Here is a 13,967-nt window from a genome sequence, read left to right as displayed (position 1 = left end):
AAAGCAAAGAGCTCTTCTATGACTGGCCTCTCCCAGTGGAGGCTGCAAAGGAAGTATGGTTCACTGGTCCACCAGAACATACTGCTGGAGAGCTAGGACAGATTCGACCAATCTCCCGTAGCCTCAACCCACCAGAACATCACACACACACAGGTACAGGCACCCACAATGCCCCCCAGACTATCACAGCCAAGCCAGTGCCCGGACACTAGACAAGCACTAGGGAGATGAGTGTGGCCAGAGATAAAGCAGCCGTTTCTGAGAAAAAAAGGCACATCTCCTCACCAGTTCATAATCCTTTTGTGTTTTTCTCCTTGGTGTTCATCTGTCTATTGATCAGTGTTTACAGAGTATATATAATCATGTGTCAGTTACTGCTCCAGGCTTTGGAACAGGGACACTGCCCTCAGAAAGTATAGAGTCTAGTGCAGGAGATAGACATGCTACTTCCTGGCTCTATGACCTTAAGGAAGTCACTTAACCTCCCCGTGTCCCAGTTCCAGTTTACCTATAAACTGAAAATATGGATGTCACCCTCACTGCACTGTTACGGAATGAAATAAAGTAGCATAGGTCAATTGCTGACTTCATAAGGTTGATAGGAGCTATAATGAGATACAAGAAAAGGGCTTAGAATAGTATCAGGATAACGTCTTCAATAAACAACAGTTTTGTGTATTATCATGTGAACGGAGACATGTCGGGCTGCAGATTGTACCAGTTCTCTGAATAAAAGGAATTGAGGCCCTGGGGGAGGAACTTCCATGGGTGGAATGACCAGAGAAGGCTCCTCTACAGAGGTAACCGTTAGGATGTGAAGGACTCCGCTGTGAGACTCAGCAGAGCCAGACGGCTCGGGGCTGGGATGTAGCAGAACCAAAACGGTTGTCCTGGGCACACAGATGTGGTTCAAACATTTTCTCTTTAACTCCTCAGGGAGTATCCTCAGGTGAGACTCATCACCTTTTGGAGACTCCGTTTTACTGACAATGTCATAAAGGTAAGAGTAATGAAGACAACAATGTCGGTGTGGTAGATTTTAAATAACAGAACTCATGTAAGTCACCAAGCAGAGAACCTTACACATGTAGGCATTTAATAAATGCTGGGCGGCATCTGCTCCTTATGCCAAGCACCCTTCAAAGTTAATGCTTGCCTCCTTGGGACCATTTGCATAACCAGTAAGTCAGACTTGGAGGCCACACCAATCTAACTCCGGATGCTGGGTCTTTCCGCCTTCAGCAGTCTGTCAAAGCCCAGACCGTTGCAGTAGCTGATACCTGTCTGCAACACTGATTCTAACTCGCCTTTTCCATGAATTCTCTCTTTACTCCTCACGGTGTCTCAGTGAAGAGGATTCTATGCTTCCCCCCGTCTTACAGGGGGAGGGGCCCCGAGAATGCGGTGTCTTGCCCAGCTTTACCCAGCAGTGGCCTGCCCAGAGTGTCCTCAGCCTGTTAGCCAGGCTCCCGCCCATGCGCAAACTTCCTTCCAGGGCTGGCACGGAGGAGGGTTTGTTCTTGTGTTCTCCGACCCCCTCCATTCCTGAGGCTGGATCCTACTCTTGACTACTGCTCCCCTCTTTTAGCAAGGTTCTGTTTTGCTCGGGGCCACAGTGATCTGAGCTGAGCTGGAAGCATCCGCCATGTTTAGTTGTAAATGTCTTGCTTGTGTGTGACGGATCTACCCTCCAACGGGCTGAAACTGCACCTCTCTTCCTCGCCTGCATCTCCTGTTGGCCACTGCAGAGGACTGGGGAGCTGCTAAATGGTCAAGTCCTGACAACAGTGGAAGAGAAGGGAGGGAAAGCAAAGAAGAAGATTGATCCCTGTGATTGTAGAGGACAGAATGGCATTATTTCTTAATAGCTAGAAGAAGTGCTGAGTAATCTCTCAACTGTAACAGCACCTTTTCTGAGGAAGCCACATTTTCTGAAATAAGAGTTAGGACACATTTCTGAGAAGAGAGGTATGAAGAGTCCACAAGGTTCGGCTGTTAGGATCGGGTTGGGGGGAGTTGTTGGAATTAGTGTCTTGGCAGTATCCACTGAAGGCTAAGGTTGTTGCCATTTCACAGATGAAGAAATTGAAGCCCAAGCTCATTCAGCTTCTGAACCACTGGCGGCACTGAACGAAATGGTGAAACACTTTCTCCTTGAGAACCATCATGGTGTGTGTCCATGCCTGGTCTTGACAGGTTCAGCGTAAACCTTCTGTGTTCCATATCACGGATCATTGGAGCTTCAGTCCGCGTAAGACCATGACTTCTCACCACATTTCAGGACCCACTCTGACCTCCCCTGTCAAAACACCCATCTGATGATGAAATTGTTAAGTTGTCCGAAGCACCCTGGAGAGCAGGCTGCAGGACACTTGTCTGTTCCACGTTTGGGCTGCAGCACCTGGGACAGCTGTAGTCTCCTGCTCTTGTTCTACATCCCAGAGGATCACTTTTCTTGCTCCCTGACTGCCCCACAAGCTCCTCCTGCCCCCCTGGATCCTCCCATTCTAACTGGAGAACTCACCTTGACATCATGCCTTTCCTAGATGAGGTGCCCATCCTCTGGGCTCCCAGAGCCCGGACTTCCCCATGGTATCACAGCCTCCTCCAAATACTCATCCCTCGTCCCCACTGGGCTGTGTTTTCCCGGAGCCCAGGGACCACAGGTGTTCAATAAATGTTAGTCGGGTAGATGAGCAAATGACTCATCATTGTCGTTGCCGTCAGTTTGTGGCATCTTTCCTCCTTCCACGTAATCAGTTAAGCAAAATTGGGTTTAACATGCATCACGTAAGCCATCTGCATACATTATATCTGACATGTTATACTGGATAGATGGCTCTGAACAGTGGTAGTTTCAGGGAAACTGCATACAGATAGCTAGTTTCAGCGTTTAAGTAAAAAAAAAATGCTATAGCTATTATCTAGATAATTTTAAGGAAGTGGAGGTGGGGAGAGCTTCAAATACAGGGCATTCATTTCCTGTACTCATGAGAAGCATCAAATTTCTGGGTTTTATCAGCTAAAAGTTTGAATGTGTGTTAAATTACTTAACAGTTTGTTATATGTCAGGTGTAGAAAGCCAATAATTTTCAAAAAATGAACTCTACATCCATTTTAATAAAACTGAAACCCGTATGCCCAAATCTTATTTCTGTTTTTGTTTTTTCTCCTGTAACCTCTATCCAGGAAATTCAGGTGATAGTCCCGTCCAGGGTGATCAGACTATGTTTCAGTCCTTCATTCATTCATCCATTCAGCAAATCACTGGGTCTCTCTGCCGGGCTCCACAGAGCTGCAGGGTGATGGCCTTGGCCTCAGGGAGCTGCAGTCTCTGCTCCTCGTCTGGGAAGACACATCTTACACCACTAAGCTCACATACCTGCATGGAAATTACACATGTAATAAGTGCTCTGAATGCAGAACAGCGGTGACCCGCTGAAGTCAGGTGGTCAGGGCAGTGCCAGCTAGAGGGGGAGCACTTTGTCCTCATCCTCATTCTACAGATGGGGAGAAGGAGGCCCGAGCATTTTGACTCTTAGAGAAGGCCAGGGATGCAGATGGGATAGACAGAAATCTTCTCTTTCCAGAGCCCAAGATTCCCCAACTCGTCTCAGCCTTGCTTAATTGGTTCATTTGCACAAGCACAGAATAAGGCTAGGTTATTTCTGAGATCTTTCTACCTCCAGCAGACAGTGATCTTACTTGATTAAATCCACTCAAATCCATGCCTTTGAATATTTCCCTTTTTTTCTGATCTCATTATGAATCATTGATGAAAACCAATCATGGTGATTCCATTGGGGGAATTATTTTCATACCTATGTTCCCTTTTTTTTTTTTTTTAACATTTTCTCATAATATCTAAAAACTGTTTTTTTTCCCCTCACACAGCATCATTTTTCTCTGAAATGAAATTTTGTGCTAATAGATACAGACACAAACCAATTGATCGAAGATCCATGAGGGTGAAATTGAGGGGAAGGAAAAATATAGCCAAATCATCCATGTTTATTTTAATATCTATATGCAAGGCATTTTCTGAAATAGCCTAAAATAATCTATATTTCATCAGATGGAACTGTCAATAGAACAAAGTCTCGTCACAGAATAAATTCTCTTCAATCTGCAATTAATTAAGCAAAGGGACAAATCATACTTAAAGATCTGTTGAAAGGATATCAACACCATTATTTTTCTAATACAAAGTGCTTTTCCCATAATGCACCTGACCCCTCTTTTTTCCCCTCTATAATGCTTGATTGCAAAGAAATTCTTAAAATAGGCAGAGCAGAATCCTCATTAGAGAAGTTTAGTTGTCTCTGGAATATGTCTCAAAACCCCCAATACTGTCTTCTCCACCTCCCCACTGTTCTCTGAGATTTCACCATACTGGTTCCATTCTCTCTAAGACAAATTCCCTGGTAGAGGCAACTCACACGTTCCTCCCTTCCTTTGGTCCTCTCATCTTTCCACCTCATCTCCGTGTCCCCCAAATAGGAAAACACCTCAATGTTCCGGTGATGTGGAGCTGGCACTGGCACCTTTGCATGGAGTGGACAAAGCCCCACAGACCCAGGACAGCTCTAGGGCTCCCACTCATCTGCACAACAGCACAGCCAAGGCAGGGGGGGAGGTCTCCCTCACCTCAGCAGGGTGCGTAGAGTAGTGCCCAAGCCTCCTGGTTCCTCAAACAGTGATGCTAATTGAGCTGAGTTAAATCTAGATGTGCTGGATGAGAGTCGTGGAATTTGAACCTGGTTCTACTTTGCTCAAGTAGCTGATGGAGAAATATTTGTCCAAGTGGGAATAAGGCTTTTCTTTTCATGATCTGATGAAAAGTCATAGGTACATATGGGTTCAAACCCGAACTTTTCTTCACAGCAGTGGTGGGACCTTGGACAAATCCTCTCACCCCCAATGGCCTCAGGGTCCTCATCTTAAAATAGGGATAATACACTCCATTGGGTTGCTGGGCAGATCAGGGGTAAGCTGATCTGATCTCCTGCAGGGTCTGACTCACAGTAGGTGTCTGCTTCACATTCCCAGTCAACGACAGCATCATCATCTGCACCGCGCGGAGGGTGGCCTTGTGAGCCATGACTTGAAGCTTGGCGCTGTTCTCTAACACGTGTTTGCTGAATAATCAAAATTCCACCAGCTTATGTGTTAAGCACCTGCTCTACCTACACAGGTTTTCTGCTGTGTAAGATACAAGAAAAAACTAAGACGGGGTTCTAGCCATCAAGGAAGTAACTATTATGTTTGAATAGATCATTTAATCCATCTCATTACTCGGTAACAAACTGGGACAGCTGCAAACTCCCCTGGATGCAAATGGAAAGAGGAATTTAAATAGTTTATTCCAACTACCTGCCTTGTCTGTTTTGAGCGCCGGAGAAGAAGTAAGAACAATTATTGCCTTGTCTTCATGGCCTGTTGCCATATGAGACAGGGCAAGAAACCCACCAACCAGCTTCCCATTTCCTTTATAAGCTTAAAATCTACCATGGAGAGATGCACCTTTCGGTGGAATACTGGAAATATCGGAAAGCAAAGCTTCCTACAAATACCTTATGATTTTGAATGCATACTAAAAAAAAAAAATGAATGAATGAACATGTGGTATACATAATTCTGGGCTTTGCTACTAAACATGTCCACCAGTATCACGCATTCAAGCCCACGTTCAGCTAACATCAATCGAGCACCTGCTGTGCCTCAGGTACCATGCAAAGTACTTAACCCCATTATGGCAGATCCATATACCAAACCTGTAAGGTGGTTACTATGATACCCATTGTGCTGATGAGGAAACTGAGGGTCAAGGGGCAAAGTGATTTAACTGTGCTTCTCCTGTTAGTAGGGAGCAGAACCCAGTTCCAATTCCAAACAATACTCATGTAAATAACAATTACCATATGGTAAATAACAAATACCATAATTACCATATTACAAAATCCTGCGGTTTTCTGCATCTCATTTCATTTCAGCCTGTTGCAAGGCTGAAAGACTTTTTCTCTCCTATGCTACACTCAAGCCAACAAAAACTCAGGTTCCTTTTACCTTCAAAATAAATCCAGAATGAACCACTTCTTGTGACCCATCTCTACACTATAAGTGGGTTGCTGTGGGTCTCCAGAGGGCTCTGGCTGCTCTCACCCAGCTGGCAGCAGGCTGCCATGATCCCTGGAGTTGGCGCTCTCCTGTCCCATGGCATTTGCACGGGAAAAAGTCGTTCACACCTCCCAGCAGTTTCGCCATATGATACACGATTTACATTTTGGTTTTGCCCTAGAGTGCCTTTCTCCTCCCTCCAGAATGAGGTCAGCAATCTTCTTGGTTCTCTGATGTATTATTTCTAGAGCCAGCCACATAGTAGGTGCTTGATAAACATGTGATGAATAAAGGAATAAAAGTTGGATTTGGGTGTTATTCAGTGGCATCAAGATGACATAATAGCCAAGGAATTCAGCGATATCTGAATCTAGGTCAGCTGTGGACTTCTTTCCCAGGGAGGACCATAGGAAGATCCATATAGAAGAAACAGTGTAAGGCAGAAATTAGTTAATATTTTATTGCCAGCTGGCGTGGACACCAAACCCCAAAGGAGCACTCTGGAAAGCTGGGCTAGACCAGCGGCCTCATGTGGGGGGCCTAAGAAGTCTTCTATCACCTTATCCCCACCAGATTTCCAGTCTTCTCCCCTGTTGACCATCACCTGGAAGTCAAAGAAAGAGAGCCTCTTAGTACTTCTGTTGTCAGTGCAAGAGAGGAGAAGGCAACAGAATCCCAATCAGTAAGGAATGGAGTGGGAGAGAGGATCACACCCATGTCTTGAACTTTAGGTGCAATAAATCAGCAACCTGGAATCTGACCCATCCAAGGAGTGTGGCCTCCTCGTCGAAAGAAGGCGGGCTATATCAGAGAACACTGCCCTTCACCATGTCTTGAACATCAGGCTGTATGCATACAATCTTTGTTGCTTTTGTTCACTCAATGGACCTACACACATTTTCCTGAGTTACTACACTACTGCAGTGTGCAGCCTGCCCCCCAGATGCCCCAGATGCCCCCCAGCCCTGTGCAAGGTCTGCATGCAAAACCATTGTGCTAACACAAAACCTAGTTCCCCCTCCACCGGGGATTGCATGAACAGTTGCGTAACATGTGAACCGTAGTCCAGCTGCCTCAGACAAGGTGGCTGGCGGTAATGCCGTTCCAGGAGCTTCACTATATAGAAAAAGACCCCAAACTTACCATTTTATTTCATGACTCTACAGATGGTCTGGGCTCTGTTGTACAGGTCCAGCTGGGGGGCCACCTGGTGAGGCAGCTCCCCGAAGGCTGGACATCCAGGATGGCTCCCTCACGTGACTGTCAGTTGATGGCGGCTGTTGGCCAGCATCTCCTCTAGGGCTGATGAGTCGAGCTTCGACACGTGCCTTCTCCACTTGGCTTCAGCTTCTGCATCAGAGCGGCTCATTCCAAAAGCAAGCAGACCAAGAATGAGCCTCCTACCGAGGTCCAAGTGGAGCTTAAAGTCTTCTTAGAATCCAGCCACAGAAGTTCCAGAATATCACTTATGCTGCATCCTATTACTCAGACAAGTCCCTCAGGCCAAGCAGATTCAGGAAGATGGGCAGTAAACTGCACCTGTTGATGTGGGAAGCTATGTGCATATATGGGGAGGGGAGGGATGAACGGGGGCCATCCTCGAAACCATCTACCCCAGACTCTCTTCCTGGAAGAATCAAAGAAAGCAGGCAGAGTGTCCTTGCATAAGAACCAAGGAAACAGAATGGAAGCTAAGACATAGGAGGAGAAGTAACATTGGAGATTCAAGGGGTTTTTTTTTTTAAAGATTTTATAGATCTATTTGAGAGAGAGAGAGAGTGCATGAACAGGGTGAGGAGAAGAGGGAGAAACAGACTCCCCGTTGAGCAGGGACCACCCCACCCCGATGTAGGGCTTGATCGCAGGACCCTGAGATCATGGCTTGAGCCAAAGACAGACTCTTAACGGACTAAGCCACCCAGGCACCCCGGGAGGGTCAAGCTTTTAAGTGAAAACTTCTCAGCCTTCAGAGGAAGGCAGCAGATCAAAATAGGACACACGGGAAGGTAGCCTGGGGTTGAAGGTACTGGGCGCATCAGGAGACAGGAGCAGACTCCGTCCAGTCCAGCTGCCGTAAGCTTCGTTCCTATCAGTTGGTATCCTATCATTCCTATCATTAGGATAGCTCCTAGAGGGCTGAAGAATGAAGGAGTTTCTGCCAGTGGAATCCAGTGAACACACACCCCTCCAAGTGAAGGAAGTGTGCTAATTTGATCAGTGCAGATAATCCAAGAGGGAAAAAAAAAGTGTTTTTTTTAAGAAGGGAAATCTGATCAAGCAGCCCATGTCTCAGTGGGCCTCCATCGCTCAGACTGGTGCTCCCAACTGGGCTACTCAACCCCAGCTGAGTGCTGAGCAGGACACAGCAAAGCACAGATGTCCTGCCTGGGTCAGAGTGTTTCATAGTCACAAATCGAACATTGTTATTAACTTCAAACAAACAAACAAACAAATACCAAGATACCTTGGTCCGATGTACCAGCTTCAAATTATTCAGGTAAAAGTTGACATTTCAAGACATTCCCCACTTTGGTGGTTGGCCTGGTCCTGAGACAGAAGACCACCCTTATGAGGGGTTTCAGGCAGCACGTCTGGGGAAGCACCTCCCTTAATGAGTGGGGTCCTGGTTGCCTCTTCTTCCTTAGTCAACTAACCCAGTTCAACAACCATTTCACATCTCATCAGCGGCAGCCCTGGGAAGTGGTAACAAACAGAGCTGCTACCCGTCACTGGCTGGGTGACCTGGGGTGACCCTACTACTAGCTGGCCTGACATCTCTGAACCTCAGCTCCGGTTTCATCTTTCCTTAGTCTGGGGTTAGCAGCAGCACCTGCCTGACAGGCTGTAGTGAAGACTGACTAGTAATTAGCTCAATAAGTATAAATAATGGTTTTTATTATATTCTAGGAAAATAGCATTATGCTCTCATGCCTCTGAGCCTTTGCGTGTGTTAGTCTGCATGACCCAGAGCTCGGTCTCCGTGTTGTGTCCCCAGGAAAGCATTCTCTGACCTCCTCCTGCCTTGCCTGCCTCCCCAGTGGGCAGTCAGGTTAGGGAGTGTTTCCTCTGGGCAACCCCAGTCTTTAGGCTTTCATCTCTCTTAGCGTACAGCACCTGTAGAACTCTGAAGAGGAATTGCTTAACACACACACACACACACACACACACACACACACACACACACGATTATCTTGAGCCCTGAGCCTCAGAGGCAGGGGACTCTGTCTTTGGCAGTCAGTGTAGCACAATGGCTAAGACTCTTAGGAACGATGCTGCCCGAGTTCCAATCCTGCCTCTGCCCCTTTTTTTCACCCTTTGACCTCGGGCAAGTTATTTAACCCGTGCCTTGATTTCCTCACCCACAAGGATGGAGTCAAGACAATAAGAGCAGCAGTACTGCCCTAGACCAGGGCAGTCTGGGTCACATCCCACTGGGATCCTCTGTACCCCTTTCAAGACGGGGTTTGGGGTGCATGGGACTCTGGAACTGCCCTTCCAAGCAGCCACTAACCCATCCTCCTGCTGGGCCTCTGGAGCTTTCTTCCCTGGTCTGTTCTCCTGAGGCCACACAACACTATGGGCACTCTGAGGCCTCGCGCGTGGCTACTGCTTGGGAGATGTTTCTAAACTGAGCTTGAACTTGAGCCTGAGGACAGGAAGAGAAGGGGACAGGGAGCTCCCTCTGTTTGTTGGCCTCAGTCTGCAGGAAGCCAGGTGATGTGTGACTCTATCCCTTTCCGCAGCTGCCAAATCTTCATTAAAGTTTATCAAACTCATAAAAGCCTATTATGGGTGGAGTGTGCATGTGTGTGGGTGGGCGTGCTTCACAGAAGTGGGGGATGAGCCTGCAGTCATGTTGGGCTCAGCATGCTGTAGGACAGAAAGAGCACAGACAGCAAGAGACCTGAGAGGCTGAAGGAGCCCTGTGGAAGGGAGGCTCTTGGACTTAGCAGAAATCACACAGGCAAGTGCGGGCTCTCCAGGGGCTGGGGAAGGATCGGAATGTGGCTGACACTATCGTATCAGTATCTATCAGGGGCAGGAGATGGTGGTCGACACACGATTTACACAAGAGCGAAGCCAGGGCTGATGCACAGTCATTCTGGACCCTTGCAGTGGGGAAGAGAACACAACACCGTCTCAGGACAGTGCAGACTGATGGGATAATGGCAGAGACCGGGAGAGAGCTGCAGGTGACTCAGAGATGGGAACCCCGGGAAGAGGAAGGGTGTAGGTGGAGGGGGAGCCTCATTGTAACTGATTTCCTCAGTCGGTCACTCCTCGCTGGGGTCTCTGCTTCTCACAACAGATGCTGGGTCACATTCATCTCTGTGTTTCTAGGGTCTGTTACAGTGCCTGCCAGCATCAAGGCACTAGTAAGTGTTTGTTGAATGAACAAATTAATGGAGATGTTTCTGCATATAAAACACAATATGTTGCTTAAAAATTCAATTTGTGCTCAGCTTTGCAGATGCACATCTGTTTGGATAGTTGGTTATTTTAATTACATTCAGCTTTTTCTATGCAGCATTTATGAAGTGGACTGTGGCAGTAATATAATTAAACTAATCAGCATAGAAAGCAAAATAAGATTATCCAAGGTAGATTTTGACCCTCAATTATATGATATAGCTACCACTGCTCCAGGCAGAGTAAGGGGCAGTGTGGTCCAGTGGGATGATCACAGCCCTTGGACAAACCACCTAGGTTTCAATCCTCGCTGTCTCTCAATATCTGTGTGACGTTGGGCAGGAATCAAAGTCTTCCTCTGTTATACGAAGGAAGTAATACCCAATTCCTGAGATGTGAGGCTTATGAGGGATGGCATGGGTATATAGTAGGATTATTCTGATTTTGAGCAACGCTATTCTTGAATTCAAATCTGTCATCACTGTAGACTCAGGTGAGGGCAGTTGCATTAGGGATCAGCTTCCCACTTAGAATCCAAGTGCCATGAATGATGGGAAGCTTGACTCTGCCTGGCTTTTATCCAAATCCCGTGACCCAGTGTTCATCGGGATTCAATATGAAGTCTGATCCTAAGTACTGAAACAATATTTAATATCAGCCCATTGTGCCCCTGAGTTCTGCCATAATCTGTTTTCAGATTTGCTGAAGTTTTCTTTTCGATTTTATCAGCAATTATTTCAAATGAAATTGGCACCCGACAATTGGATTACTGAATCGTTGACTCTCATATCCTGGTAGACAGTAAAAAGCAAATGCAATTTTCACCAGTTACCTGTCAACTACTCCATGTTGTTATAGGGAAAAGAAGCTTTGGCCCAGAGAGACAGAGTGGAAAGGAATCTGAATGGATGAGGAAGCTGGATGCGAGCTCCTGCTACAAACATGGTTTCGTGCTTGTTAGATAGGACGTGAAAGCTTTTATAAATCAGATCCTTATTGTTTTCACAGTATGTATTCCTATTAATCAAACTTCCCACTATTAATAATAATTTATGCTCATACACTAAATGTCAATCCTTTAAGATGACATTTTAGCATGCCCTATTCTCCAAATAATTATTCAAGGGAAATAGGTCGGATGAGGGGCAGGGCGATAGGGCCAGATAGAACCAGATTTAATTCTTACAAAGGTGCTGTTGGGGGAGATCACTAAGAGGACATGGTCACCAGTTGACCTGTAAGTTGGACCCCAACAATGGGAGGCTCCTCACCTCTTGCCTTGTCCTTAGAATGTGCATTCCAACCTCCCCCCCCCCCAACCCGGCCCCGCTCTCCCAGAAGCTGCCCCAAGGACACAGCTTTGAGAGAGTGATGTGGTGTTGAGACATTCTAGATGGTCTAGGCCACAACCCAAAACTCCATATAAACTTTTCAGATTTGGCTAATAGGTGCAGAGATCTACTCGTCTTGCGGTACCCAAGACAAGCCTTATAAGTAAGTTCTCTGGCTTATCCTGCCTGCCGCCTCCCCAGCTAGAACGGCCGCCTCTTTCCTCTGTTTCTTCCTGTCCTCTACAAATGGGGGTCCGTTTCAGATTACACTCTCAAAGGTTCCCAAGGAGGTTCCCAACCAGTAGACGCTTCATTGGAATATAAACATTGTAAGACCTTCTGGCAAACTTGTTATAGAGATTAAAAGAGGTAGTAGTATACAGGAACATCCTAGCCATTCTCAGTTCTTGCCCTTTTTTTTTTTTTTTTTTTTTACCAATGTAGCTCATCTTGTCATCTATTTGGTAATACTTTTGAAAGATCCCAGGTACGGTAGAATGTACTTTTATTCTCTATCATTTGCTTTTTCCCTGTAAGAGAATTACATCCTTGCCATTGCCTGGGCCTTTGGATGTGCAAACACACAGAACAGACCTGAATGCAGTCTGTGGCATTGACGAAGACATTGTAACTCACTCAGGTTTGGCGGTGGGAGGTGTGTGTTGATAGTAAACGCTGATTCACTGTTTTGGAGGGCGGAGGATGGAGGAAGACAGACACTGTCTCCTGCCTCAAAGAAGTCACAATGTAAGAAAGAGAGAAGCTATACAACAACTAGTTAAAATAAACTCTTCAGGGATCCATGATGGGCAAGGGAGGAGATATGGAGCTAAAAGCAGGAGACTCCATCTCACTGACAGGGTCGGTGGCCACAGAGGAGGCCACAGGCCTGGGCGTTTTCTTGTCTTGTCTAAGAACCATAGTATAGATCTCATGATGAGTAAAACAATGACTTCTTAAGGCACCTGGGTGGCTCAGTTGTTAAGCATCCAACTCCTGAATATTGGCTCATGTCATGGTCTCAGGGTCCTGGGATGGAGCCCTTGCATTGGGCTCTGTACTCAGTGGGGGGTCGGCTTGAGATTCCCTTTCCCTCTCCTTCTGCCCCTCCCCCCACCTCTCACTCTTCCTCTCTCTCTCTCTTTCTCTCCCTCTCTCAAATAAACAGATAAATAATGGCCTCTCAAAAATGTCGATGTCCAAATCCCCCAGAATCTGTGCGTGAACACGTTCCACAGCAAGGGGAATTAACATTGCAGGTGGTTAGGATAACCCTCCAGCATTCCTTCGAAGAAGGAAAGTATCCTGGATTATCTGGGTGGGCCCCATGCAATCCCAAGGGTCCTTGAGGGTGGGAAAGGGAGGCCTAGGCGTGATGATCAGAGTCAGAGGGAGACTAGATGAGGCTACGCTGCTGGCTTTGAATGTGAAGCAGCAGCCGTGGGCCCAGGAAAGCAAAGAAGGTAGCAGCAGCAGGAGAGGCAAGGACCCCGAACCTCAAGAAGGATGGTGGTCTGCCAATGCCTTGATCTCAGCCCAGCGAGATCTGTGTCAGGCTTCTGACCCTCCAGGACTGGAAGATGGTAAGTGTTGTTTTAAGCCCCTAAGTTTGTGGTAAAATGTTCTAGCAGCCAGGAGAAACTCATACATATCCAGCTCTCTCTCCGTCTGGAGCCTTTGTTTTCTGAGGAATGACTTTCCATCTCCTCTACGATTCGTCTTCATTTGCTCTGAGCCCTTCTAGAAGAATCAGATTAATCTGCCTTTAACACCAACCCTATTGGTGTCAGAGGAGCCACATGGGTGGGAGCCATCAGCCTGATATCCACTTTCTGATGGTGGCACCCACGTAGGCTGTCCCTGGGAATGGGAGTTGTAAGGGCACAGAGGGTGTCAGGAGCAGGCATTCCTGTCCCCTCCAGGGTCCTTCTACCTAAGAATCAAACTGACACAAGACAGACATTAACAGGAGAAAATAAAATTTAATAGTGTAGGTACTGGCAATCCACACAGACACAGAAATTAGGCAACATGAGGTAGGCGTATCATCCTGAACGAAGGAAAAGGGGCAGTGGTCTAGGACTTCGGAGGAAAGGAATGCACTTCGTG

The sequence above is a fragment of the Mustela putorius genome, unplaced genomic scaffold, assembly GCF_011764305.1.
Source record: "Mustela putorius furo isolate JIRA1106 unplaced genomic scaffold, ASM1176430v1.1 tig00000228_pilon_pilon_pilon, whole genome shotgun sequence".
NCBI classification, from domain to species: Eukaryota; Metazoa; Chordata; class Mammalia; order Carnivora; family Mustelidae; genus Mustela; species Mustela putorius.
The sequence above is the reverse complement of the archived record's forward strand: the minus strand, read 5'-3'. Positions refer to the sequence as shown.